The sequence below is a fragment of the Cupressus sempervirens genome, chromosome 10 (assembly GCF_028749045.1).
Source record: "Cupressus sempervirens isolate cs-2001-9-10 chromosome 10, ASM2874904v1, whole genome shotgun sequence".
NCBI lineage: Eukaryota > Viridiplantae > Streptophyta > Pinopsida > Cupressales > Cupressaceae > Cupressus > Cupressus sempervirens.
In genome coordinates this window covers 804,013,106-804,036,860 of record NC_143127.1, presented here as the reverse complement: position 1 = coordinate 804,036,860, position 23,755 = coordinate 804,013,106, and the positions used below count along the sequence as shown (strand labels likewise).

General features: G+C 36.3%; 1 long non-coding RNA gene across 1 annotated transcript in view; it reads right to left on the bottom strand.

The window, feature by feature from the left end:
- The window catches only part of LOC149536360 (uncharacterized), a 34,930-nt gene extending 11,415 nt beyond the window's left edge, over positions 1 to 23,515 (bottom strand). The window contains exon 1 of the long non-coding RNA XR_016357011.1: positions 23,015 to 23,515. This is a non-coding gene — a long non-coding RNA (uncharacterized LOC149536360). The remainder of the gene's footprint in view (positions 1 to 23,014) is intronic.
- Between the last annotated feature and the right edge of the window lie 240 nt (positions 23,516 to 23,755).

Genomic DNA, 23,755 nt, shown 5'->3' with positions numbered 1-23,755 from the left:
AATCTTTGCCTTAGAATGTGCATTTTTCCTTTAAATATGAACTTCTTCTTCATTTTGATGTCTTTGGTTCTTCCCCAAGTTCCAAATTCGAATTTCATCTTTGGAATGCATCGCATCTTGGCATGTTTTGAGTTGTTTTCAAAGGTATGGTTTTTCTTTTGTTTTGGTTTTGTGTGCTTGTTTGCCGGTTTTTCTCCTTTTGGAAAAGTTGCAAGTTTTTTCCCAAAAACTTCCTTTTCCTTCATTACATGCGAAAGCATTATCATTTTTCACATTCTATTTCCATGTCATTATATCTCACATTCCATCCGACAAATGTGATTACATGTTTTTCACTTCATTCGCCATCCACACACGCATGCAATCCCATTTTTCATTTCCATTTTCATCCATCTCATTTTTCACTCCCATTCGCAGAACACAATTACACAAAATGCCTTACGTGTAATTGCATTCAAAAGGTCCGATTTTGATCAAAACTCATATTTTGAAAAGACAAAAAGATGTCATTTTCACTTTCCGTATACTTTGACTTCTTTCTTCCTCCAAAAGTGACTATATAAATCATTATTTCACCTCCATTTTTTCATTTCCATCTTCATATACACATTCTCATTTACATGAATAAGTACATGTTTCCACCTCATAACATATTTTACATGTTACCCTTCATTCACATCTGCATATACACGTAAAGTGTACCTTTCATTCGCACTTTCATCTCATTTCACTTTCCACCTTCCGTTACATGATGCATTTACATATATGAATGTTTCATCTAATAAAGCCTTGAAAACTTTAAGTCACTTTTGAAATCAACAACTTTCACTTTGCACGCATTCCCATGCGTTTCACCTTTGCACATTTTCATTCCATTCCATTTCATTTTCCATCGCCACACTTTCATTTCATTTCATTCCACATTCCATTCATTCCATTTCACTTTTCATTCCATTGCATATGCATATGCTTTCTCTTCGAAAGTCATTCCTTTTCGAATCTTCGCTGCTGCTCCGGATTTCACTTGCACAGAGATTCCTTCTGATGATGTATTTGTGTTTTGGGATTTTTGTGTTGCAGTACAAGCACAAGAAATGTCCTCACCTTCCAAATCCAAGGGCAATATAAAATACCAATATGACAAAGAATTGACACATGCAGTTCCTTCTTCAATTACGTATGTTCTTGATAACGTGCTAGACACCAAGATTGGTCACGTAGATGTAGCTGATTTTCTACAAAGGATTCAAGCTCCAGCTACACATGAGATGAAACATATTAAAAGAAGCAACATCCATTTGGTTTCTACATTTCCCATGGCAGCCATAGAACCTAATTTTGTCTATGGATGTGCTCGGTACTTCACTCCAAAGACAAGGAATATTAAAGATGCTGACGGAAAGGTTATCATTAGCCTTGATCCTGAAGTGATTGAACAGATCTTCAAAGTTCCTTGAAAATCAGAATGTGCTGATTTGATCAAAGAATCATCATTAGCTTGCTGGAATGAAGAAAAAAGCAACTATCAGAAGTATGTCAACCTTTACTGGTTAGACAACAAAAGGAGCAATTTTTCCAAATGGCCAACGACTCTTCATCGGTCCAATTTTAAACAGGAATATAAGGATCTCATCATCCTTCTCAGCAGGATCTGTGGTCTTAAGGATTCGTCCGATTTTGAGCCATGGATGTACAAATTTATGTTTCAAATTATAGAAAACAAAGAACACATCTCTTGGGGAGAGCTTATCAGTATTGCAATCTGTCAGCAGATATGCAGTGTAGGAACATCAGTACCTTTTTACATGAATTCATATCTAGTTTACATTGCTGCTGCCATGGGGTCATTTTCAGGTTTTTCCACCAAAGGTAATCGTCTTCAAGTACCTATTTGGGAATACTATGACCAAATCACTTTGACTCACAGTAAATACCATTATAGAAGAGTCCAAGATGCCTTCTTTGCACATTACAGGTGTCTGTTTGACAAACAATTGTGTATCAAAAGAGTATCTGATGCAACATGAGAAAAGGTAAACCAGTACAGCTGCATTTTTCTTCAATTTCTCACTTTCAAATACTTGAGAGTTGGATATTTCAAAGCAAAGCTGTATACCTTACCTAGGTATGCTACAAATCAAATCATTCTAATGGAGTTAGCCAAACAACTCATGGATGTGCAGAATGATCAGCATACGTCACATAGGCCCAGATTTGTCATCACCTCAGCGAAGAATATGGAAGCAGAACTACAATTGATTACATTGAAGAAATTCAAAGCTAGATTTGATTTTGATTATCGAAAGATGAACTCTCGGATAAAGAGGCCCTATACTCATGTTCATCGCATTGAAGATATTTGGATTGACATGAGAACAGAGCTTCATATTATAAAGATGGATTATTATAGGTTTACCTTGCAACAAATAATCAATCTTAATATGTTGAAAATTCTTCCAGATTTTCAAATTGAAGATGATGGCGACATCCTTGATCCAAAATTCCATCAAGCCAGTTTTGATAAAATGTGCCATTTTCCTATTCAATGGCAACAAAAAGAAGGTACATATATTATGGACAGGTTTCAATCCATCTTAGCAACCAGTAACAAGTGGTTGAAAAGTAAAGGTCTAAAAAGAGTAAATCCTAAAATGGGTCTGGATTGTGGAAGCTTTGGTCCTCCTAGCAAAAAGTCACAACTGAAAATTATAGGGAAAAATTGTGCTTCATCCTCAAATGTCAAGAATACTCTCAAATTCAAATTAAAGGGCGGAAAAGGAACTAAATCATCTCAAGTTCCTGAACCAATTCAAGAATCAATGACAAAATCAGAAGAAGAATTGGAAACAGAATCCGAGAAAGAAGATTCAGATAAAGAAGGAGAAATTAGAATCATATCTCCTCCCAAGCCTACACGAGCTTGCACGTCTTCTCCACATGAAGAGCCCTCTTTGCATGAAGTTGATAATGATGTAGATTCATTTTCTATTGTTTTCACTCACTCCATTCCAGTCTCGAAGGTTAACACCATGGCTCTTCCAATTTCATCTGCTGCTCCTTGTGTTCCTGCAAATAATCAATTTCAACACTTAGCAAATGTGTTTGACGATTTTCCGACTCTTACCAGTGGTCAAGTTTCCCAACTTGATACATCTTTTACAAGATTTGAACTTTTCATGACAGAATCTTCACAACACGTTCCTATGCCTACAGCAATGCAAACTGAATCCTGTTCAGTCACTACAGATATACAATCTGGATCAATGCCAATGGTCTCCACTATACCTACTTCTACAGATGAAAGTTTCCACCTACCTACATGGTTGAGTAGAATAACAACAAAGGGAAGGTGGTTGTTCCTCCTGACAATCTTTCTATAAAGAAGACTAAATCCAAATCTCTGAAAGACAAGATTGTTTCTAGAATTTTGGTCAATTCTAACAAAAACAAGTACCTTGAGGTTGTTGAGCCCTTAGTAGATAAACCTATTGAAGAACTTACTAGCTCTGATTATAAATTTACTAAGATTGAAATTGGAAAGCAATTTCTTTTGAGTTCTTTACAAGATGCTCATGATGCATTGGCAAATGTATCAAAAAGCAATCATGAGCTTTGAGAAAAGAAGAAACAGTTGAAACAGGAAATAGCTCGTTTGAATGACGTCATCCAAAAGCAATCTTCTCAAAATGTTGTTCTTACATCACAAACATCTAAAGAGCGAAGGTTGATTGAAATTGCTAAGTCTTGGATACAGGAAATCATTGTTGAAGGAGTTCAAGCTATCACAGAAACACTTGCAGTTCTAAGGCGTGTTATAGAGATGAACAGAATGGAATTAAGCTTAATTTCTTCTCTGACTCAAGAGGCAGGGAACCTGAAGGAAATCCTTGAGGATTGAGATGAAATGATTAAGTTTGATCTGAATGCTATGGTCTCATGTGACATTCTTCCGTCATGTGAAATGTTTTTCAGATTTCAAGGACTCATTGGTTACAAAGAAGAGCCCTTAAGAAAGTTGATCACAAAATTTCAAGTGGCTCTCGAAGATTGTCAAGTAGTTGAAACAAGCCTTACTTGTGATTTGGAGCAATTGCGATGCCGTGTTACTGATAATCTTGGTAAACTTTTGGCAACAAAGAGAGTGAATTCAGAATATACAATAGGATCAATGCTGATGTAGATTCTGAAGATTTTGGTTTGCACACAATGGACAAATTCGTTTTGTACAAATCCTTGACAAAACACTTGTTAGCTAATACAACAGCAAATTCCAAAGTTGTGCAATCAGCATATGAAAATGCAATGACAATCAAAGCCATATCAAAGACTATGGAGATTGTTGATCTTCCCACAGTGCGTGACGTCATTGTGAAATTCAAGGCATTAAGAAACAATCTTTAAGATTGTTGTGTAATTTCTATTTCATAGTTGTTTAAAATGCATTACATGAAAAAGTGTAATTGCATATATGCAAAAGATGTAATGCGAGTTGCATGTGCAATTGCATGTAACCCTTTAGTTTCTGTAGTTAGACTTCATCAAAGTTGGTAGAATTGCTTCCACTTTTTCCTCTCCCTTTTTTTCAACTTCTTTGCCTATATAAAGGAGTGCCCCCCTCATTGTAAAATCATTATTATCTTTATGCAAGAGAGCTCTGGAGAAATTGTGCTAGCAGAACTTTGTTTGTGTTAGCATTATTTTTAAAGAAAGTGAATACAAAGGAGCATTTGAGACTTAACTTTGATTAAGTGAAATTGTTGCTTGTATGAATTGTAAGCTTTGTCTATAATTCATTCAAGTTATCTTTGATTCGTACTATCTTTTGTTATTGATATTGTATCTTGTGATTGATAGAAAAGAGTTGAGAAACAATTGAAGCCCAAGCTTTGACCAGGACCAATTGTGAAAATGCATAACTAGAAGCTTTGTCTGTAGCTTGTATTTTCGTCTTGATTCGCAAAATAGTTAGATTGTTCTTACTTTTAGGAGTCTTTGTGCCCTAATTGTAAATATTTTACTATATACAAGTACAACAGGACTTAGAGCCAAACTGGTACGTTTTGGCTAGCCTTTAAGTTAGTTAAAATTTATTGGTATCACTGTTTCCATCTCGTGATAGAAGCGTAATTAGAGATTCACCTTGCCCATTATTCGCTTTATGAATAAGTGGATCCTTTCTTGACAGTTAAGAAGAAAGGATAATAGTAACACCCTCTTTATAAATCTCTCAATTTCTTGCTTACCTTGAGTTGATCCAAGGAATAGTGAGAAGGGGGAGCCTTCCCTTTAAGGTAGAAGAGACTGTCTCACACGCTATAGCTAGTCATCCTATTTTGTGACTGAATTTTTACCTAAAACTGTTGGTTGCAAAATATCCACCCAATAGTTACGACATATCATTAGATGTCACAGACTCACCCCTCACAGCATTGTCTTGGCTGAGTTTGGTGCTCATCCTCTAAAACTTGCCATCATTTTTGACCTTCTTTGGTTTCTTCATAGGCTTCATGGTTTTATGGAGACATGTGTTGGTCGGCATAGATACTCTCATTTGGCATACTGTTCCTCGGTGGAGATTATGAGATCCGACACTTCTGCTAGATCTCGATGTTGGTACGCTCAGGCCACCTCTTTGTTCGGTTCGATCTAGATTCAAATTGATTGTCTTCCTCCTTATCAGTTTTCGCTGGATGCTCCTACTCATCTTCTCCCCTCTTGTCTGGAGTTGAATGAGCATGTCAAACAGGATATTTACAAACAGTACATTACCACTACCTGGAGTAATCCCCCGAGGGGCTATGACCTAGGATAGCCTTCTATGCCGAGCACTTTCTTCAAATCTAGGATGGTATTGTTATTTTCCCTGCTTATCGCTATCGACGCTAGAATCATGCCTTACAGTTTTCTTTAGGCTCATTCAGAGTTGGTTCTCATCGCCTCAAGGCTCGGACTGACCACCATATGGATAAGGTTGATCAGTTATGTTAGTTATGTACTTTGTTAGAGATTGAGACTGAGATCCACTTCACATTTCATTGTCCTCTTTACTATGAGATCAGAGGGAGATTTTTCAGAGATTGTTTTTCTCTTTCGATGTTCTTCAACTATATTGATCAACAGTGTCTTGCACTTTATCTTTAGGAAGCCACCCATCTTCGACAAACTACCCTACAGTCTTTTATTCCTGAGGGGCGTACTTCTGATTAGCTCATTACGGCCTTTTTCTCTCCCTTGCCTCTGCGGGGTTTGAAAAGGCCTTCCACTACTTCTCACTCTAGATCAGTCAGACATTGTACCAATCTCTCCAGGCAGTAACAGTCCTATAGTGTTTCTTCACAACATTCTAAGGCTATGGATTGTTCACGGGTGCACCACTCTATTAGTGATTTCTTTGTGACAACAAAGGACCCTTAGTCCTTACCTTGTCTTCTTTCATGTTTGTCTCTTGCTTTTGTTTCTTCTCTATCACCGTTTGGTGCTTCTACTTTGGCCGGCTCTTCTGTTTGTATGCTCAGTCCCATAAATCGTGTTGGTTTTTTCGTGGACATTAATAATATTAACTTGTCTTATCTTATCTTATCCTATTGCCAAATATACCTCTGTAAGAGCAGTCCTAGCCATTGCAGCACCAAAGAGATGGAAAGTACATTAGATGCATGTAAAAACAACATTCCTAAATGGAAAGATTACAGAAGAAGTATATTTGGAGCAACTTGAAGAATTTGAAACTTGTGATCCTAACGTTTTTGTTTGCAGGCTCAAGAAAGCTTTTTATGGGCTTAAGCAAGCTCCAAGGGCTTGGTATGAAAGAATTGATAAGTATCTCACCGGCTTAAGATTCTCCAAAAATGAGGCCGATCCAAATTTATATTATAAAAGAGATAAAGATGATATGGTAATTCTAATACTGTATGTTGATGATTTACTAATAACAAGTGATGATCATCTCATAGATCAATGCAAGAAAAATCTAATTAGAGAATTTGAGATGAAAGACTTGGGGCTCCTTCATTACTTCGTAGGATTGGAAGTACAAAAAAATTCAGACAGCATTATACTTAATCAAGGGAAGTACACATCAGATATTTCGAAGAGATTTGAAATGTGGAATTGCAAGTCTATGTCTTCTCCAATGGAGACTAATCTACATAAACTTAAAGAAGCAACAGCAAAATCACCTTCCATAGATTCTACTCTTTACAGACAGATGATTGGGTCCCTTATGTACTTGGTAAATACAAGACCTAATATATGCTATGCTGTTAATGCCTTAAGTCAGTTTATGTGTGAGGCAAAGGAGATACACCTAGTTGCAATCAAACACATTATGAGATGCTTAAAAGGCACTCTTAATTTTAGGCTCAAATTTGAGAAAGTTGACTTAGATTTACATGGATTCACTGACTTAGATTGGGGTGGAAGTGTTAAAGATAGGAAAAGTATTTCAGGATGTTGTTTAAGTTTCAAATCAGCAATGATATCTTGGATATGTAGAAAGCAGTCTTTTGTAGCTCAAAGCTCCACAGAAGCCAAATACATTGCAGCAGCGATGACCTCTCGAGAAGCAATTTGGCTAAGGAAGTTACTTGTGGGATTATTTGGGCAAGCCATGAATCCTATGATTATTCATTATGATAATCACAGTTTCATCAAGCTTTCAGTGAATCTAGTTTTTCATGACAAGTCCAAGCATATCGAAATTTCTTACCATTATGTATGAGATATGGTAGACGGGAATACTGTAAAATTAGAATACATTTGCACTGCAGATCAGACAGCAGACATACTCACCAAACCTTTATCTAGACTGAAGAAAGACCACTTCAGGAGAAGACTTGGTATGGTTGAATTGCAATCCATTTGTATTCTTTAAATTATTAATAAAATAATTTTATTTGTCAGGCTATTGACTGTTATGGGCTCCACCATCTGTATTCATTATTTAAGAGGTGACGATCTCTAAGACAATGAATACTTGTATACAAGACATTATCAGAGATGACGAGCCCTCAGATAATGTATTGAATAGTATAGAACTACTATTAGATCTAGGTGAGTTCAAGATCATTTGTGACTAATAAGCATTTCTATGCCTATTAATCGCAACTTGGATAAAGAAAGAATTTATTCTTCAGATTTTATCCTATTCTCTGGTATATCTTAACTCAAGATCAAGTTGTGATACAGGATTACCAATACCTATGAGTCACAACCTGGATAAATGAAGAATTTAATCACTCTTCAGATTTTATCCTATGTGTATTGCATATCCTATGTGTATTGCATTACATGCAATACTGACATCACTAGTACAAGTGATAAGTCATATCACACGATAGTTATATGACTCAGTATCATGTATTCCATGATGTCATTTACTCAAGAAGATTCAGATAGATATAGAGTATCAATCTATGCTTATGATTCGTAATTGATTATGCTAGATATGTTATCTCTTAGCATGATTATCAAGTTAAGAGGGAGTGTTAAGTTTATAATAGTGATAATATAATGGTCTGAGAGTGCAGACCGCACTTAGTCTTCTTCCTTTTAATATCATACAAGACATTATATATATGTCATACACCTCTTAAGATGGGCGGCGATTTTTAGGAAATGTTAATGTTAAACTAACTTAACATATTATCTTTGTTTTGTTTATGATTAGACATCCTCATTAAGTCGCCGATTTCTGGAAGAGTATAAGCCGACCTAGAGAGGGTCATGTCCCTTTTGAGGGACATGCCATTTGGTCATGGCACTAAAAGTAGGAATTATTGAAGTTTGAGGACACACAATAATTACAAGTCTGCTCCCTCAAGCAATAATACCAATTCGAATTTATTGCAAAGATAAATAACATTCAAATCACAATTAAAGTTGACAACTCCTCCATACTTTAGAATATTAAGAAGATCATATTCAGCAAAGGATGCAATACAAGTATGAATTATTTAGTACAAAATTTGTAGAAACTTTACACTACCCAACATAACAAGGCATCGAAATCAATTAATGCAAGCATATCAAAGGATCATGAGCATCTCAAGTTCAACAACATCTTTGTTATCTCTGTTATTTCTGTACTAACTTGTATAGATTCTAGAGCAATTCAAATTCATTGACATCAGTGTTCAAACCTGCAATCAAAGTTGTGCACCAGTCAACCTCATATTGATATTTCGTAATAAACTTTATAATATTCATGACAAAATCTTCTCATGAGACACCCTTGAAGTCAGCTGTGCAAACTGAACATGGTCACAATGGAAATACAATCAAGATCAATGTCTATTGTAGCCATTGTCCCTATTTCAACAGATGAGGGTTTAGTTTGACCGTATGGTTGCGGAAAATCACTATGAAGAGAAGAATGGTAGCAGTACCTCCAAATAATCTTCCTATTAAGAAAACTAAGTCTAAATCATTGAAAGACAAGATTGTTGTGGATTCTAAAAAGACTAAGTTTGCCAAAATTTGAGGAACCTTTGGTAGATAAACCAACTAAAGAGTTTAACCTATGGTAGATAAACCTTAAACCAACAATTTTCGGTAAAATCTAGTCGCAAAATAGGTAGACCAGCCACAACATGTGAGACAGAGTCTCTCCTACCTTGAAGGGAAGACTTCCCTTCTCACCGTTCTTTGGATCAACTCAAGGTAAGCAAAAAGATAAGAGATTTGAAAAGGTATTACAAAGACTTCCAAAAGTAAAGAATTCTAACTATTTTGTGAATTAAGAAAGAGATACAAGCTACAGTCAATGCTCTATATATCTCCACAAACCTCTGAGTCAAAGCTTCTGCATCGATTGCTTCCTAACTCTTTATACTCAATTATCAAGAATGCAAAAAAAAAAACACATGAATCAAAGATAACAAATGTAAATCACAGTCAAAGCTTCCAACTTACAAAGTAACAATTGTAGTCAATCAAAGTTCAACTTCAATTAATTCTTTGTATTCACTTTTCTTTCAAAATAGCACTACACAATCAAAGTTATGCTTGCAAAATTTCTCCAAAGCTCTCTCGCATACAATAAAAGATGGTTTGTTACAATCGAGCACTCTCTTATATAGGCAAAGGAATTGAGCAAAAGGAGAAAAAAGTGGGAGCGACTCAACCAACTTTGACCTTGTCTAGCTAACAAGAGAAATTAGTGGATTGCATGTCATTACACATTTTCATGTAATACATCTTCTTCAATATACAAACATGAAAAAGTAAACAAATAACAATCATAAAGATTGTTCTTTAGTGCCTTGAATTTTATGATGGCATCACGCACTGAAGGAAGATCTGAAATCTCCATTGTCTTTGATATATCTTCTATGATCACTGTATCGGCATATGTTGATTTTAAAACCTTCAAATTTACCGCAAGAGAAATCAAAATCTTGTCCAAGTGCTTTGCTAGGGATTTGTACAAAGAAAACTTGTCCATTGTATGAGAACCAAAATCTTCAAAATCTAATCAATATTGACCCCGAGACCCTGATTTTATATTCCAAAGTCATCTCTTCAATTGCAACCAAATTGTCATTTTCATCAAGAACTTGACATCCTATTTGTTCCAAGTCGCACATTATCCCAGTCTCTATTGCCTGACAATCTGATAAGATTGCTTGCAACTTTGTTACAAGTTTTCATAATGTTTCTTCTTTATAGCCCATGAGTCCTTGACGTCTTGTAGAACATTTCACAATATGGAACATCACATGTCACCATGGCGTCCAAATCAGATTTGGTAATTTCATCCCAAACATTCAAAATTTCTTTTAGAGTATCAACTTCCTAACTTGAAGATGCAATCAAGTCATGCAACATTTGTTCAATCTTAATGATACGTTCAAGTATTATGACCGTGACTAGGATTGCCTGAACTCCTTCAAACACAACTTCTCCAAAACCAAATTTTGGTACATCCATGATCTGTTCCTCTAGAGGTGTCCAATATGTAGTAGTTGTATGTTATGAAGACAGTTGTTGAATAACCTCATTCAAGCGAGCTACTTCCTACTTAAGTTGATTGTTTTTCTCCTACAACTCGTAATTGCTCTTTGATACATTAGCAAGTGCATCATTAGCATCTTGCAGACAATTCAACCGAGATTGCTTACCAAGTTCAATATTGGTGAACTTGTAATCCGAATAGTTAAGTTGATGCAGGAGGATCCTGGGTTCAAGGGCAATCTTGCATCACCCAAAAATATTTTATTTTCAGTCTTTTCCATTTTAATAAAGACTAGTAGACAGGGTGGTTACTATTTATGGGAACTTACTATTTTTAGTAAATTTGTCATAAGAGCTCGGAATGTTCTCATTTTCTGCAGGAAGGTTCATTTTAAAGTTGTAAGCCTACCATAAAAATCTCATTTCTCAAGCATTAGTATTGGAGATGTTATTATAGATTTTCGGTAGAAAAATTTGCAAAAAAATCTTCAGGCTCACGTTAGAGGCCTTAGAGTGCCCGAATGAGGTTTGAAAACTCGACGGAAGGGCGCTAGTGTGGTTCCAAGCCTATAGATCAATAGCTAGCATTTCTGAAAAGTGGTTATAATAGCCAATCGGAGCAACGATTTGTGAGTTATGGCCTTAGGAAGTTGGGCTACCGAAATTTCTAAAATAATTTGTCAAAGATGTATTTAGCCGACTCTATGTTTTGTTAGGGTCTGTTGGCCCTAGGTATTAAGTTTGAGCATCTAGAACCTTCTTGGGTGGCATAAAACTGCCTATTTATGAAAGGCCCGAACATTGTCTAGGACAGCTCTGGGGAATAGTTCACAACACTGTCTTGCAGATTACTGTAATGAAGGCGCCCATTCGGGTTAGCATATTGTAATTAAGAATTCTGTAATTTTGTATTTGCAGACATAATAAGAAGTCAATATTTTGTTCTCGCATTTGCTGTTGTTTCTTTGTTTTTGTTATGAGTTTACGGTATTAAAGGAAGTCTTCTGCATCAAGTGGTATCAGAGCTAGAGTTCTTGAGTGTGTGTACAGATAGTCCATATTTTGTTCTCGCATTTGCTGTTGTTTCTTTGTTTCTGTTATGAGTTTATGGTATTAAGGTAAGTCCCCTGCATCAAGTGGTATCAAAGCTAGAGTTCTTGAGTGTGTGTACAGATCGCCAACTAAGAGGCAGTTCACACCAAAACTATGGTTTGGGTTGAGCGTGTAGACAGATTGCCTATTGTGAGGCAGTTTGCACTAGGGTTTCAGCAGAAGCGTGAAAATGCCTCCATGAAGGGAGCATGGCAGACGAGTTGTAGGTGTTACACCTAAGGGTTTTCGAACCCTCCAAAAACAAATCCAAGCATTGGAAGAAAAAATGCATAGAAGAATGAATCTTCCCATAAGAGATGAAAGCGAGGATGAGGACGAAGTACAAGAAAATGCCGAAACAAAGGCAATTCTAAATCCAAAGGAAGAGAGGCTTTTAGGGCCATCTCCAAGATTGGAAAAAGACCTAAGTTTGAGGTTCCCCCATTTTCAAAAAATCTTAACCCAGAGGAACTGATCGATTGGATCAATGAACTAGAGGAGTACTTTGAGTATAAAAATATTGATGATCTTCATAGGATCAAGTTTGCAAAGGCAAAACTGAAGGGACATGCGAAGATCTAGTGGCAAGAGGTTCAGTTGGAGCAAAATAGAAAGGGAAAGGACAAAATCACTAGATGGGATCGGATGAAAGATAAACTAAAGTGACAATTCATTCCCGTGGATTATGAGCTTGATCTATTGAAGAAAATGCAAGGGTTGAAGCAAGTAGGAAAATCTATTCAAGAGTATACCAAAGAGTTCTACCGAGTTCTCATTAGAACTGGCCATCCAGAAGCTGATAAGAAGAAAGTCACCCATTATCTTAATGGGTTAAGGCCCAGCATTCAGGATGAGTTGAATCTGGTTCGAATGAGCAATATTAACAAGGCATACAAGTTTTCCCTAAGAGTTGAGGAGAAATTGAGCAAGAACTTTGACAATAAGAATAGTGGAAGAGGTCGCAGTGGAGATCTGGTGGACGATCTTTTGGTGGTCGTAATGATGATCAAAAGAACAAGGATGAGGCTAGAAGTAGCAGTCAGAACTACAAAGGAAACAATTTCAATCGTTTCCATGAACAGAATAAAAGATATCAGAGGAGCAGAGACAAAGGACAAGGATCTAGAAGAGGAGGCTTCTAGAAGAGGAGGCTTCCGTGGAAAATGTTTTCACTGCGGAGAAGAAAGGCATAGAGCATTTGAATGTACCTAGAGCCAAGGAAGGAGAGATCGAAGAACAAAAGGTCAAGCGAGGGTTGCACATGTTGATGAAGATGCCAGATCCTCACATTCTAAAGATGCTGAAAGAGGAGAAGTCCTAGTTAACCGAAGAATCCTGTTGAGTGGTGAGAATGAACCTAAGCAAAGAAGGAGCTTGTTTCGCACAATGTGCAGATGTGAAGATAAGTGTTGTGATGTGATCATTAATGGTGGAAGTACTGACAATCTAGTGTCAAAAACGATGGTCACCAAGTTGAAGCTGCGGAAGCAAAAACACCCCTATCCATATCATATTGCTTGGGTGCAAAATGACCACAAGGTTATGGTCAATGAGCAGTGCTCAATGAAGTTCAACATTGGAAGCTACCAGGATGAGGTACTATGTGATATCATACCTATGACATATGTCATATGTTGTTGGGTAGGCCGTGGCAATTTGATAGGCATGTTGTACATGATGGGGCGAGCAAATACCTACACTCTAACTAAGGATAGAGAGGAACATAAGTTGAAGTCGTTGAAGGATAAAGAAGAAAAGGTATGCAATGCTGCCAGAATATGTTTTGTTGATGGAAAAGAGTTTCTTAAAGGTATAAAGCATGAGCATATGTGTTTTGCTATAATTCCTAAAGATAGTAAAAAAGAAGTAGAAAAGGTACCTGCAGAAGTTGCAGATATGTTGAGAGAGTTTTCTGATATAGTATCAAAGAATGTACCTGAAGGGTTGCCCCCAATGAGGAAGATTAGTCACCAGATGGATTCGGTTCCAAGAGCTAGTTTTCCAAACAAGGCAACGCAGAGAATGACACCAGCGAAAAGTGAGGAGTTGAACAGGCAAGTTCATGAGTTGTTGCAGAAGGGGTTGATTCAAGAGAGTCTGAGTCCATGTGTTCTACCAGTAGTGTTAGCACCAAAGAAGAATGGAGAATGGAGGATGTGCACAAATTCTCGTGCTATAAACAAGATTACCATCAAGTATAGATTTTCTTTGCCGAGGATGGATGATATTATGGATTGTTTGAGCAGAGCTCAGTATTTCACAAAGATAGATCTGAAGAGTGGGTACCATCAGATTCGTATCAGAGAAGGTGATGAGTGGAAGACTGCTTTCAAGACAAGGGAAGGACTATATGAGTGATTAGTCATGCCTTTTGGGCTAACCAATGCACCAAGCACTTTCATGAGGCTAATGAATGAGGTACTGAAGGAGTTTCTGGGTAAGTTTGTCATTGTTTATCTAGATCATATATTGATCTTTAGTAAGACATTAGAGGAGCATTTGATTCATAATCGCAAGGTGTTTTATAAGTTGAGGGAAGATAAGTTGTTGATAAACCTAAAGAAGTGCAGTTTTGTAAAGAAAGAGTTGGTGTATCTGGAATTTGTAGTCTCAAGAGATGGTCTAAAAATGGACCCAGAGGTGAGATCTTTTCATTGACTGACTACATTTTACAAAAGTTCATAAGAAGTTTTAGCAGTATTTGTGGACCCTTGACTAAAACAATGAGAGGGGATATGAAAGAGTTTAAGTGGATTATAGAAGCAGATAAAAATTTTAATCTGTTCAATCAAAAAGTTACTAAGCAACCTATTTTAGCACTTCTTGATTTTAACAAGGTGTTTCAAGTAGACTGTGATGCTAGTGGTACTACAATAAGGGTTGTTTTGAGTCAAGAAGGTAGACCTGTTGCTTATTTCAGTGAGAAGTTGAATAATGGAAAAAGAAAATATTCTATTTATGATCAGGAATTTTATGCTATAGTTCAAGCATTGAAAAAGTGGAGACACTATCTTCTTCGCAAGGAGTTTGTTTTGTATACTGATCATCAAGCTTTGCAACATAGGAAAATTGAACCAAAGGCATTTAAAGTGGGTTGCGTTTTTGCACAGTTATACATTTGTTTTGAAACACAGGAGTGGAAAGTCTAACAAAGTTGCAGATGCTCTTAGTAGAAGACAACTTTTGCTAACAGAAATGCAGATAGAGGTGGTTGGGTTCAAGGAACTTTGTACATTGTATCCTGATGATCCTGATTTTGGTGAAGCACAAAAGGCTTGTACAGAACCTGTTACACTTGACAGGACAAAGTGGTTGGATTTCATGATCTAAGATAATATGTTGTCCAAACGAAGCTAGTTGTGCATTCCTAGAAGTTCAATGAGAGAGAATCTCATCAAGGAGAAGCATAGTGGAGGATTGGTTGGACATTTTGGCAGAGATAAAACCATAGCTTTGGTTGCTGAAAATTATTACTGGCCACAGTTGCAGCAAGATGTGATGAAATTTGTACAAAGTTGCAGACTATGTCAAATGGCGAAAGGAGTGAAGCAGAATATAGGGTTGTATCAGCCATTACTGTACCAGAGAAGCCGTGGGAGGATATCAGCATGGATTTTGTTCTTGGATTACTGAGGACACAACATGGGCATGATTCTATTATTGTGGTGGTTGATAGGTTTTCAAAGACGGCACATTTTATTCAGTGCAAGAAGACTAGTGATGTTGTTCATGTAGCAGAGTTTTTTTTTAGAGAAGTGGTGAGATTACATGGTCTGCCAAAGAGTATAGTTTCAAATCAAGATACCAAATTTGTTAGGCATTTCTAGCGTACATTATCAAAGAAGTTGAAGACAAATTTGAAGTTCAGTTCATCGCATCATCTACAGACTGATGGATAGACAGAAGCTGTGAATCGCAGTTTCGAAAACTTGTTGAGATGCTTGGTTGGAGATAAACCAAAAGGATGGGATATGATTTTACCACAGACGGAATTCACATATAATAATTTTATCAATAGCAGTACTCGTAAATCACCATTCCAGATTGTATACGGAGTAGCCCCAAAAATGCTTCTAAACTAAGGCAGTTGGATAAAGGAGAGATAAGTAGTGCTGAAGTAGAAGATTTTGCTAAACATTTGAAGAGCATCAATAAGGAGGTGAGGAAGCATATCATAAAGATGAATACACAATATAAGGCTAAGGCAAATGTGAAAAGTAGAAAGGAATTTCAGATTCGAGATGAAGTCATGGTTCATTTGAGAAAGGAGTGTTTTCCAATCGGTATATATAATAAGTTGAAGATGAAGTTTGGATCGTGCAAGATAGTGAAGAGGCATGATTCAAGAAATCTGTATTAAGTGGAATTGCCTGCTGAATTGAATATTTCACCAGTATTTAATATTTTAGATTTGACAGAGTATTATGAAGGAGGTGATGGAGATGAAGTTGCAGAAGCGCAATGGAGCATTCCAACAGCTAGTTCGGCTACAAAGGAGATTGAGGAGATTCTAGACAATTGTGTTGGCAAAAGTACCAAAAACAGAACTTATGAGGAATATCTGGTCAAATGGAAAGGGAGATCAGTTGAGGATTCATCATGGCTAGCAAAGGAGGAGGTTAACCGTCTTGGTATTCCTCTTAACACTTGAGACATGACAGGGTCAATTCTCAAATTACCCCGAATGTCTGATGTAGGAGCATCCTGCATGCAAGGGCAATCTTGCATCACCCAAAAATATTTTATTTTCAGTGTTTTCCATTTTAATAAGGACTAGTAGACAGGGTGGTTACTATTTATGGGAACTTATTATTTTTAGTAAGTTTGTCATCCGAGCTTGGAATGTTCTCATTTTCTACAGGAAGGTTCATTTTAAAGTTGTAAGCCTACCATAAAAATCTCATTTCTCAAGCATTAGTATCGGAGAAGTTATTACGGATTTTCAGTGGAAAAATTTGCAGAAAAATCTTCAGGCTTACCATTGGAGGCCTTAGAGTGCCCGGATGAGGTTTGAAAACTCAACGGAAGGGCGCTAGCACAATTTGGGGCTTGTATCAAGACCTGGCGTTTCCAAAAAGCGGTTATAATAGCCAATCGAAGCAACGGTTCGTGAGTTATGGCCTTCGGAAGTTGAGCTACTAAAATTTCTAAAATAATTTGTCAAAGATGTATTTGGCCGACTCTATGTTTTGTTAGGGTCTGTCAGCCCTAAGTATAAGTTTGAGCATCTAGAACCTTACCGAGCGGCATAAAACTGCCTATTTAAGTAAGGCCCGAACATTGTCTAGGACAGCTTTGGGTGATAGTTCGCACCACTGTCTTGCAAATTACTGTATAGAAGGTACCCATTTGGGTTAGCATATTGTAATTAAGAATTCTATAATTCCACATTTGTAGTGATAATAAGAAGTCCATATTTTGTTCTCGCATTTGTTGTTGTTTCTTTGTTTCTGTTATGAGTTTATAGTATTAAGGGGAGTCGCTTGCATCATAAGTTGTTCAAATGGTTTGTCCACCAATGGTTCGACAACCTCCACAAACTTAGTTTTATCCTTGAAACAATCTTATCTTTCAAAGATTTAGACTTGGTTTTCTTAATAGGAAGATTCTTTGGGGGCAGCATAACCTTCCTTCTCTTCCTAGTAATCTTACCTAACCAATAAGGCAAAGTAAAACCCTTATTCGCTAATTCAGGAGCAATAATAACCATCAACATTGATCCTGATTGTAATTGTGTAGTAACTATAAAGGGTTCAGCTTGTATTCATGTACCAAGAGGTGTTTGTCAAGAAGACTCTGTCATTAATGCTTCAAAATTAGTTATTGAAGTATCAAATTGGGAACCTTGACCTTCTGTGAATGCCAAAAAATCCTCAAACATATTCCCCAAGTTCTCACATTGTTCAGCTATGAGAAAAGGTGTTGTTGAGGAGATACGAATTCACCTCTGAAGCAGGGATGGTAGATGTGAAAATAGTGGAGAATGAATCCACATCGTAGTCAACAACATCACGAAAAGGTCTTTTCTGAATGGATGGACCTTGATATGATCATAACCTCTCCCTCCTCTTCACCAGATCTTCCTTAGATGCAGCTTCTTCTTCAGCTTCCTCCTCATCAGATTCTTGAGCCTACACAGTTGCTTGTTAGGGTTCTTGAGATGACTTAGAACCCTTTCTACCTTTTAACTTAAACTTGAAGATTGTGCTGCAACGGAAGAAGATGCACCATCCATTTTTTAGATTTCCAGCTAAGATTTCCTCCTAGTGGTCCAAAACTTCCACAATCCAACATAAGTGTGGGATTCACTCTCTTAAAAACTTTGATCTTCAAACATTTGTTGGTATTCACCAGGATAGATTGAAACCCATTGAAAATGGATATACCTTCTTTCTATTGCCACTATATAGGCAACGGGCATTGCTTCAAATCTAGCACGATGGTATTCTAGATCAAGAATATCACCATCATCCTCTATTTGAAGATTAGATGGACTCTCAAGCATGTTAAAATCAATGATTTGTTGTAGAGTGAGCCTGTAGTAATCCATTCTCATACCTAGTTCTGTGTGCAAGTTAATCCACACGTCCTCCATGAGATGAACATGAGTGAATGCCCTCTTAATCATTGAATGCATCCCTCTATAACCAAAATCAAACCTAGCCTTGAACCTTTTTAATGTGGTAAGTTGAAGCTTTGCCTCCATATTCTTTTTCTTATAAACTAAATTGGTCATATATTGACCAATTACCACGAGTTTGGCTCTAGTGATACCAAAACCTGAACTATGCTAAGAATCCTGATAAGATTGTACTTCTGTATGCTGTCAAGTCAATTCCATTAATATGATCTTATCTGTAGCATATCTTGGCAGAGTATAAGGTTCTCCTTTGAAATAACCAACCCTCAAATAAGTGAAAGTTGGAAGCTGTAGAAAGATAGCACCAAACTGATTAACTCTATTCCAAGCTTCATCCAACACTCGCTTGATTACCAGCTCTTTATCAAACAAAAACCGGAAATATCCAAAAAAGGCATCTTGGACTCTCCTGAAATGATTTTTTTGTGTGATAAGGTGATTTCATCATAGTCACAGATAGCAACTTGTAACCGGTTTTGAGCAAGATCTCATAGATGCAACTATGTAGACTAGGTAGGAATTCATATAGAATGGTGTTGAGGTTACTACATTAAGCAACTTCTCACAAACAGCAATGCTAATAAGTTCTCCTGAGAAGATAGGTTCTTCATTATGAAAGATTTGGAAAATGAATTTATACATCCAAGGGTCAAAGTCACTAGAATCTTTGAGGTTGCATATCCTGCAAGTCCTTGCATTCTGAGTTGCAATTCGACCGATTAATGGTTTTAGGCCATCTTGAAAAAATGCTTCTTCTAACCTTTAACCAATATGCACTTACATACTTTTGATAATCCGCCCTCTTTAGACAAATCCACACACTCAGCAGTTTGAGGAACTCTAAAGATTTGTTCAATAAACTTTATATCAAGGCTAATGATGACCTTTCCATCTCAATTCTTTATTGTCTTGGTTTTTGGGCCAAAATTTTGTGCACAACCCAAAACAAATTCTGGTTCCAAGGCAGCCATAGGAAAAGTAGATACCAAATGAATATTACTTTTCTTGGTGCGCCTCATTTCATGTATTGAAGGAGATTCAACCCTTTGTAAGAAATCTACCATGTCAACATGCCCGATCTCTGTGTCAGAAACATTATAAAGAGGTGACGAAACTTAAGATGCAGTCACATGAGCTAACTCTTTGTCCAATTGGTACTTCATAAAGGATGAGTCCTTGTGTAAACATTTTAGGAGTGAATGCTGGACACATGGGAATGTGTATAAATGATGATTTTTGACTTTAAAAGAGTGACCTTTTGTCAAAAACGGGTTCTCAAGATGTCATTGCACGAAAAAATGAATTACACGTAAATGTGACATGCAATTGGGATGAAGGATGGAATTACGTGTAAATACAGATGGAGGGTGATATTACATGTAATCGCATGTGGAGAATGAGATGCAGTATGTCAAGACATGGAAAGTGTAATTTCATGCAATTGCTCTTAAAATATAATAGCACATGAAAGGAATGGATGCAATGTTCCTCGACATGTAAAGGTCAATATGGAATGAAATGAGGCACTTGCATGAGATGGTGGAAAATGGAGCGAAGTGAAACGTGCTCAAGTTCTTGGGAAAGAACTTGCAAATTCTTCCAAAAGAAGAAAAGTATGAAAGAAAGCAACCAACAACGAAAAGAAGCATGTACCTTTGGTCATAGACTCAGACATGCCAATAGGCAAGCTACTTTAAAATGCAAATTCGAATTTGGAATTTTGGAAAAATCCAAAAGTATGAAAATGAAAATTTTCATCATATTTAAAGGAAAAATACACCATTCATGGCATCTCTATAGACAAGTGTGCAACCTCAAGGTAAAACATGCACTAGAATAGCAAGATAAGCACAAATTAACAAACACGATAGAAAATGTCCACTTACTTGAAGACTAATGAGCTAAAAATGGAGGAGAAATAAGCTCCAACTTTAAAAGATTCTCAAAACAAACTTTGACTTCTTCAACCTTGCAATGATGAATTTGAAATGAATCAAAAAAAAATTTGTTTTTGCCCCAAAAAGTATTCTTGGACATTTTTAAGATAAAACTTGTTCTTGGAATCGATGGAGATGAGTCATTTTTGTCATTTGAGGGCAAAAATGTGATCTTAACATGCAACAACGTGGCTCAAAAGGCCCAAACAATTCTTCTTGGGTCCAAACGTGATCAAAAATTACCTCAAATGGACCTTTTTAGGTTTAAATGCGGCTTCAAATCTTCATAAAATGCAACAATTTCTTCATGGATTTGGATGCCAAATGCATGGGAATGCATTCAAATGCAAAATTGACCCTAGGTAGAAGATGTCCTTGATTTGGAATGAATGGATTTGTAGGTTTCAACCAAAAACTTGTTCTTGAGGAGCAAAAGCATGAAGTTTTCCCTTCAATCTTCAAAATCAGGTTCTATGAGGGCATATGCATGTATTAAAGGCACATCGCACTCTTGAGTAGAGATTGCATGTTTTAAAAACATATAATGGAATCTTCTCATGCAAATCGCACTCTAGGGAGTGCATTACACATTTTAAAAACATGTTATAAAATGGCCTTTAGTGCAAAATCACACTCTCTAGGAGGCATTGTATATTTTAAAACACTTTCAATATGCAAGTCTCACTGTTGGGGAGTCTTTGCACATTTTAAAACACATGTAATGACATGTTTTAGGTGTTCAAAAATGCCTTTTAGCTCAAAATCATGGTCTCTAGAGGCAGTTGCACATTTTTATGTAAATGGGTTTATAGACAGGCTATGCACAACTTAAGTGATGAATAAAACACATTTTAATTTAATAACCACAAGTTGATAACTACCTTATTTTCTGGATTACACATACTTTTAGCTGTCCTACAGTTCAGAATTTAATGATAGCAGTATAAGGATGCTTTTCTTAACTAACTATTTTTTTGGTTTTAAAATCTAGTGTCTGCCATTAAGTTTAAAATATGCAGAGTGGACCTGTTCTCTGGTGTTGGATAAGTGGACTGTAATTTCTGGAATAATATTAATCTTGTGTTCAGGATTTGCAATCAATGGTAATCTAACAAATATTCAAATATTTCCAAAGCTACTGGAGTTACGGAAATAACCAGCATCAACATATAACCAAAATCTATTTCCACTCGGCAAAATTTATTACCTGAGACCTCTATGTGTTGGCCTTAAAATTGCAGCTAGCCATTCTGTCTACTGTTTTGTCTTATCAGAAATGGATATTTTATTTGCTAACATGAACAGCTACAAGCAATATTCTGGAAATAAGACTTGTTATTTTGTGGTAATCGAAATTCAATCAACATAACATTATGCAAGTTTCATATTAACACAACAATGTCATGAGTATATTCATAGATTCAGTAACTAACCAGCTTTCTAATTTCCCTATACTAAACTGATACTTGTATGATCACTATAACATATACAAAGGAGTGTGACTAACTACAGATATAGTGGACTGGGCCCCAAGGTTTGCACAACTACGAAGTATGCGGAGTGGCCCTATTAAGTGATACTAGTAAGTAATAATACTCCACTACTCCTTGTCACACAATAACAAATATAACTAAGTATCAAGTTTTTCATACAATGATTTATTATCCTCTAAAATCTGCAAGGTGTCCCATAATCTGGGAGTAAACTTTATACCCTTTCAGCCAACATAGGTTTTCTTTACATATAACAATGTCCTGCCCTATACTGCATGTAGTAAAGGGTATAATTGGGCAACTAAATCTAGCATTGAAAACATATGATATCCATGTTTTTGACCGACCAAGTAGACTTACAGTTTATCTGATAATTCCTTTGTATATACAATTTGGGCTTCTATTAAATATGTCACTAAGGCAAGTTAAGTTTATCAGCTGTAAATCTAGCTCTATGATTTATTCTTATTGTTGGTTGTATATCCCACTGTTATAAGGGCTGCAGGGATAAATAAATAAAAACTTAACAGCAGAAATCTTGAAATAACAAGACAATATTGATGTCCATCACTATTGACTGATTCCCCGTTCACTATGACTTCAAAATATACATATTTAATATTGGAACATCAGAGATATCTAACCAGTATAGAAGAATTTCAAAAATAATAGAAATAAGATAGCAACATAACTTTTAGAATTCATAAATACTGAATTAACAAAATATGTTAGTCACAAAATTTGTACGTGTTGTAATAAGGCTTTCTTTCAGAATTCCTTATTTGTAAATGCATGTCATTTTCCCTTTTACAATTAAAAGTCATTCTGAAAAACTATAAGGGAAATTGAACAAGGGTTTCTTGTTTTATTTTTATGAAAGAAAATTTTGAGAGACATACCTGGAGGTTTCTGCTGACTAGAACCCGACAAATACACATTTTCTACCTGTCAAACACCTGAAAACACTGTTTCCCCTCCCTCCTGGATGCCCGGGTTCGAGCTCTATTTAGGTTTTCTCCACTCAGTGTTGAAAGTGGCAGCTTTTTTTTTCCCAGAATGTTTGCAGACAAACTTAAATCTGACTCTTACCAACTAAGAACCACCCTCATTGGCTGTAGATGTCAACTATCAGCTCTCTGCTAGGCACGTGCACCATTGATGCAATCTCACCAGTCAAGTATGGATGCATCTGCTCTTTCCCTGAACTTTCTTACAAAACTCCAGTCAGTTTTGAAAGATTGTTTTTGGCTTCTAGAAATATATATGAAGCTAAATCAGATTTTTAAACATCAGGTTGTGCATGCCAATGTGCCTTTGACCTGCAGCCACCTCCCTGTTTGACGGCTTTCCTCTTCCCCAGGTTGGATGCGTATGCTGCACTTCTTGAATTTATATTTGCAAAAAAATGCACCTTTATTGTGTGCTATATGTATTCATATATTAATATCTCTCCTTTATTTTGTATTAGGTGAATTCCTAATAGAGTCGGCTATGTTGATGAAATATATTCTTTATAATGTTTATAAATTTAGCTTTAATATTTATTTGGTACTAATAATGTTATCATTTGGTCACCCCTCTAGTGTTAAAAATTTTATTTAGTTATACTACATATATATATATATATATATATATATATA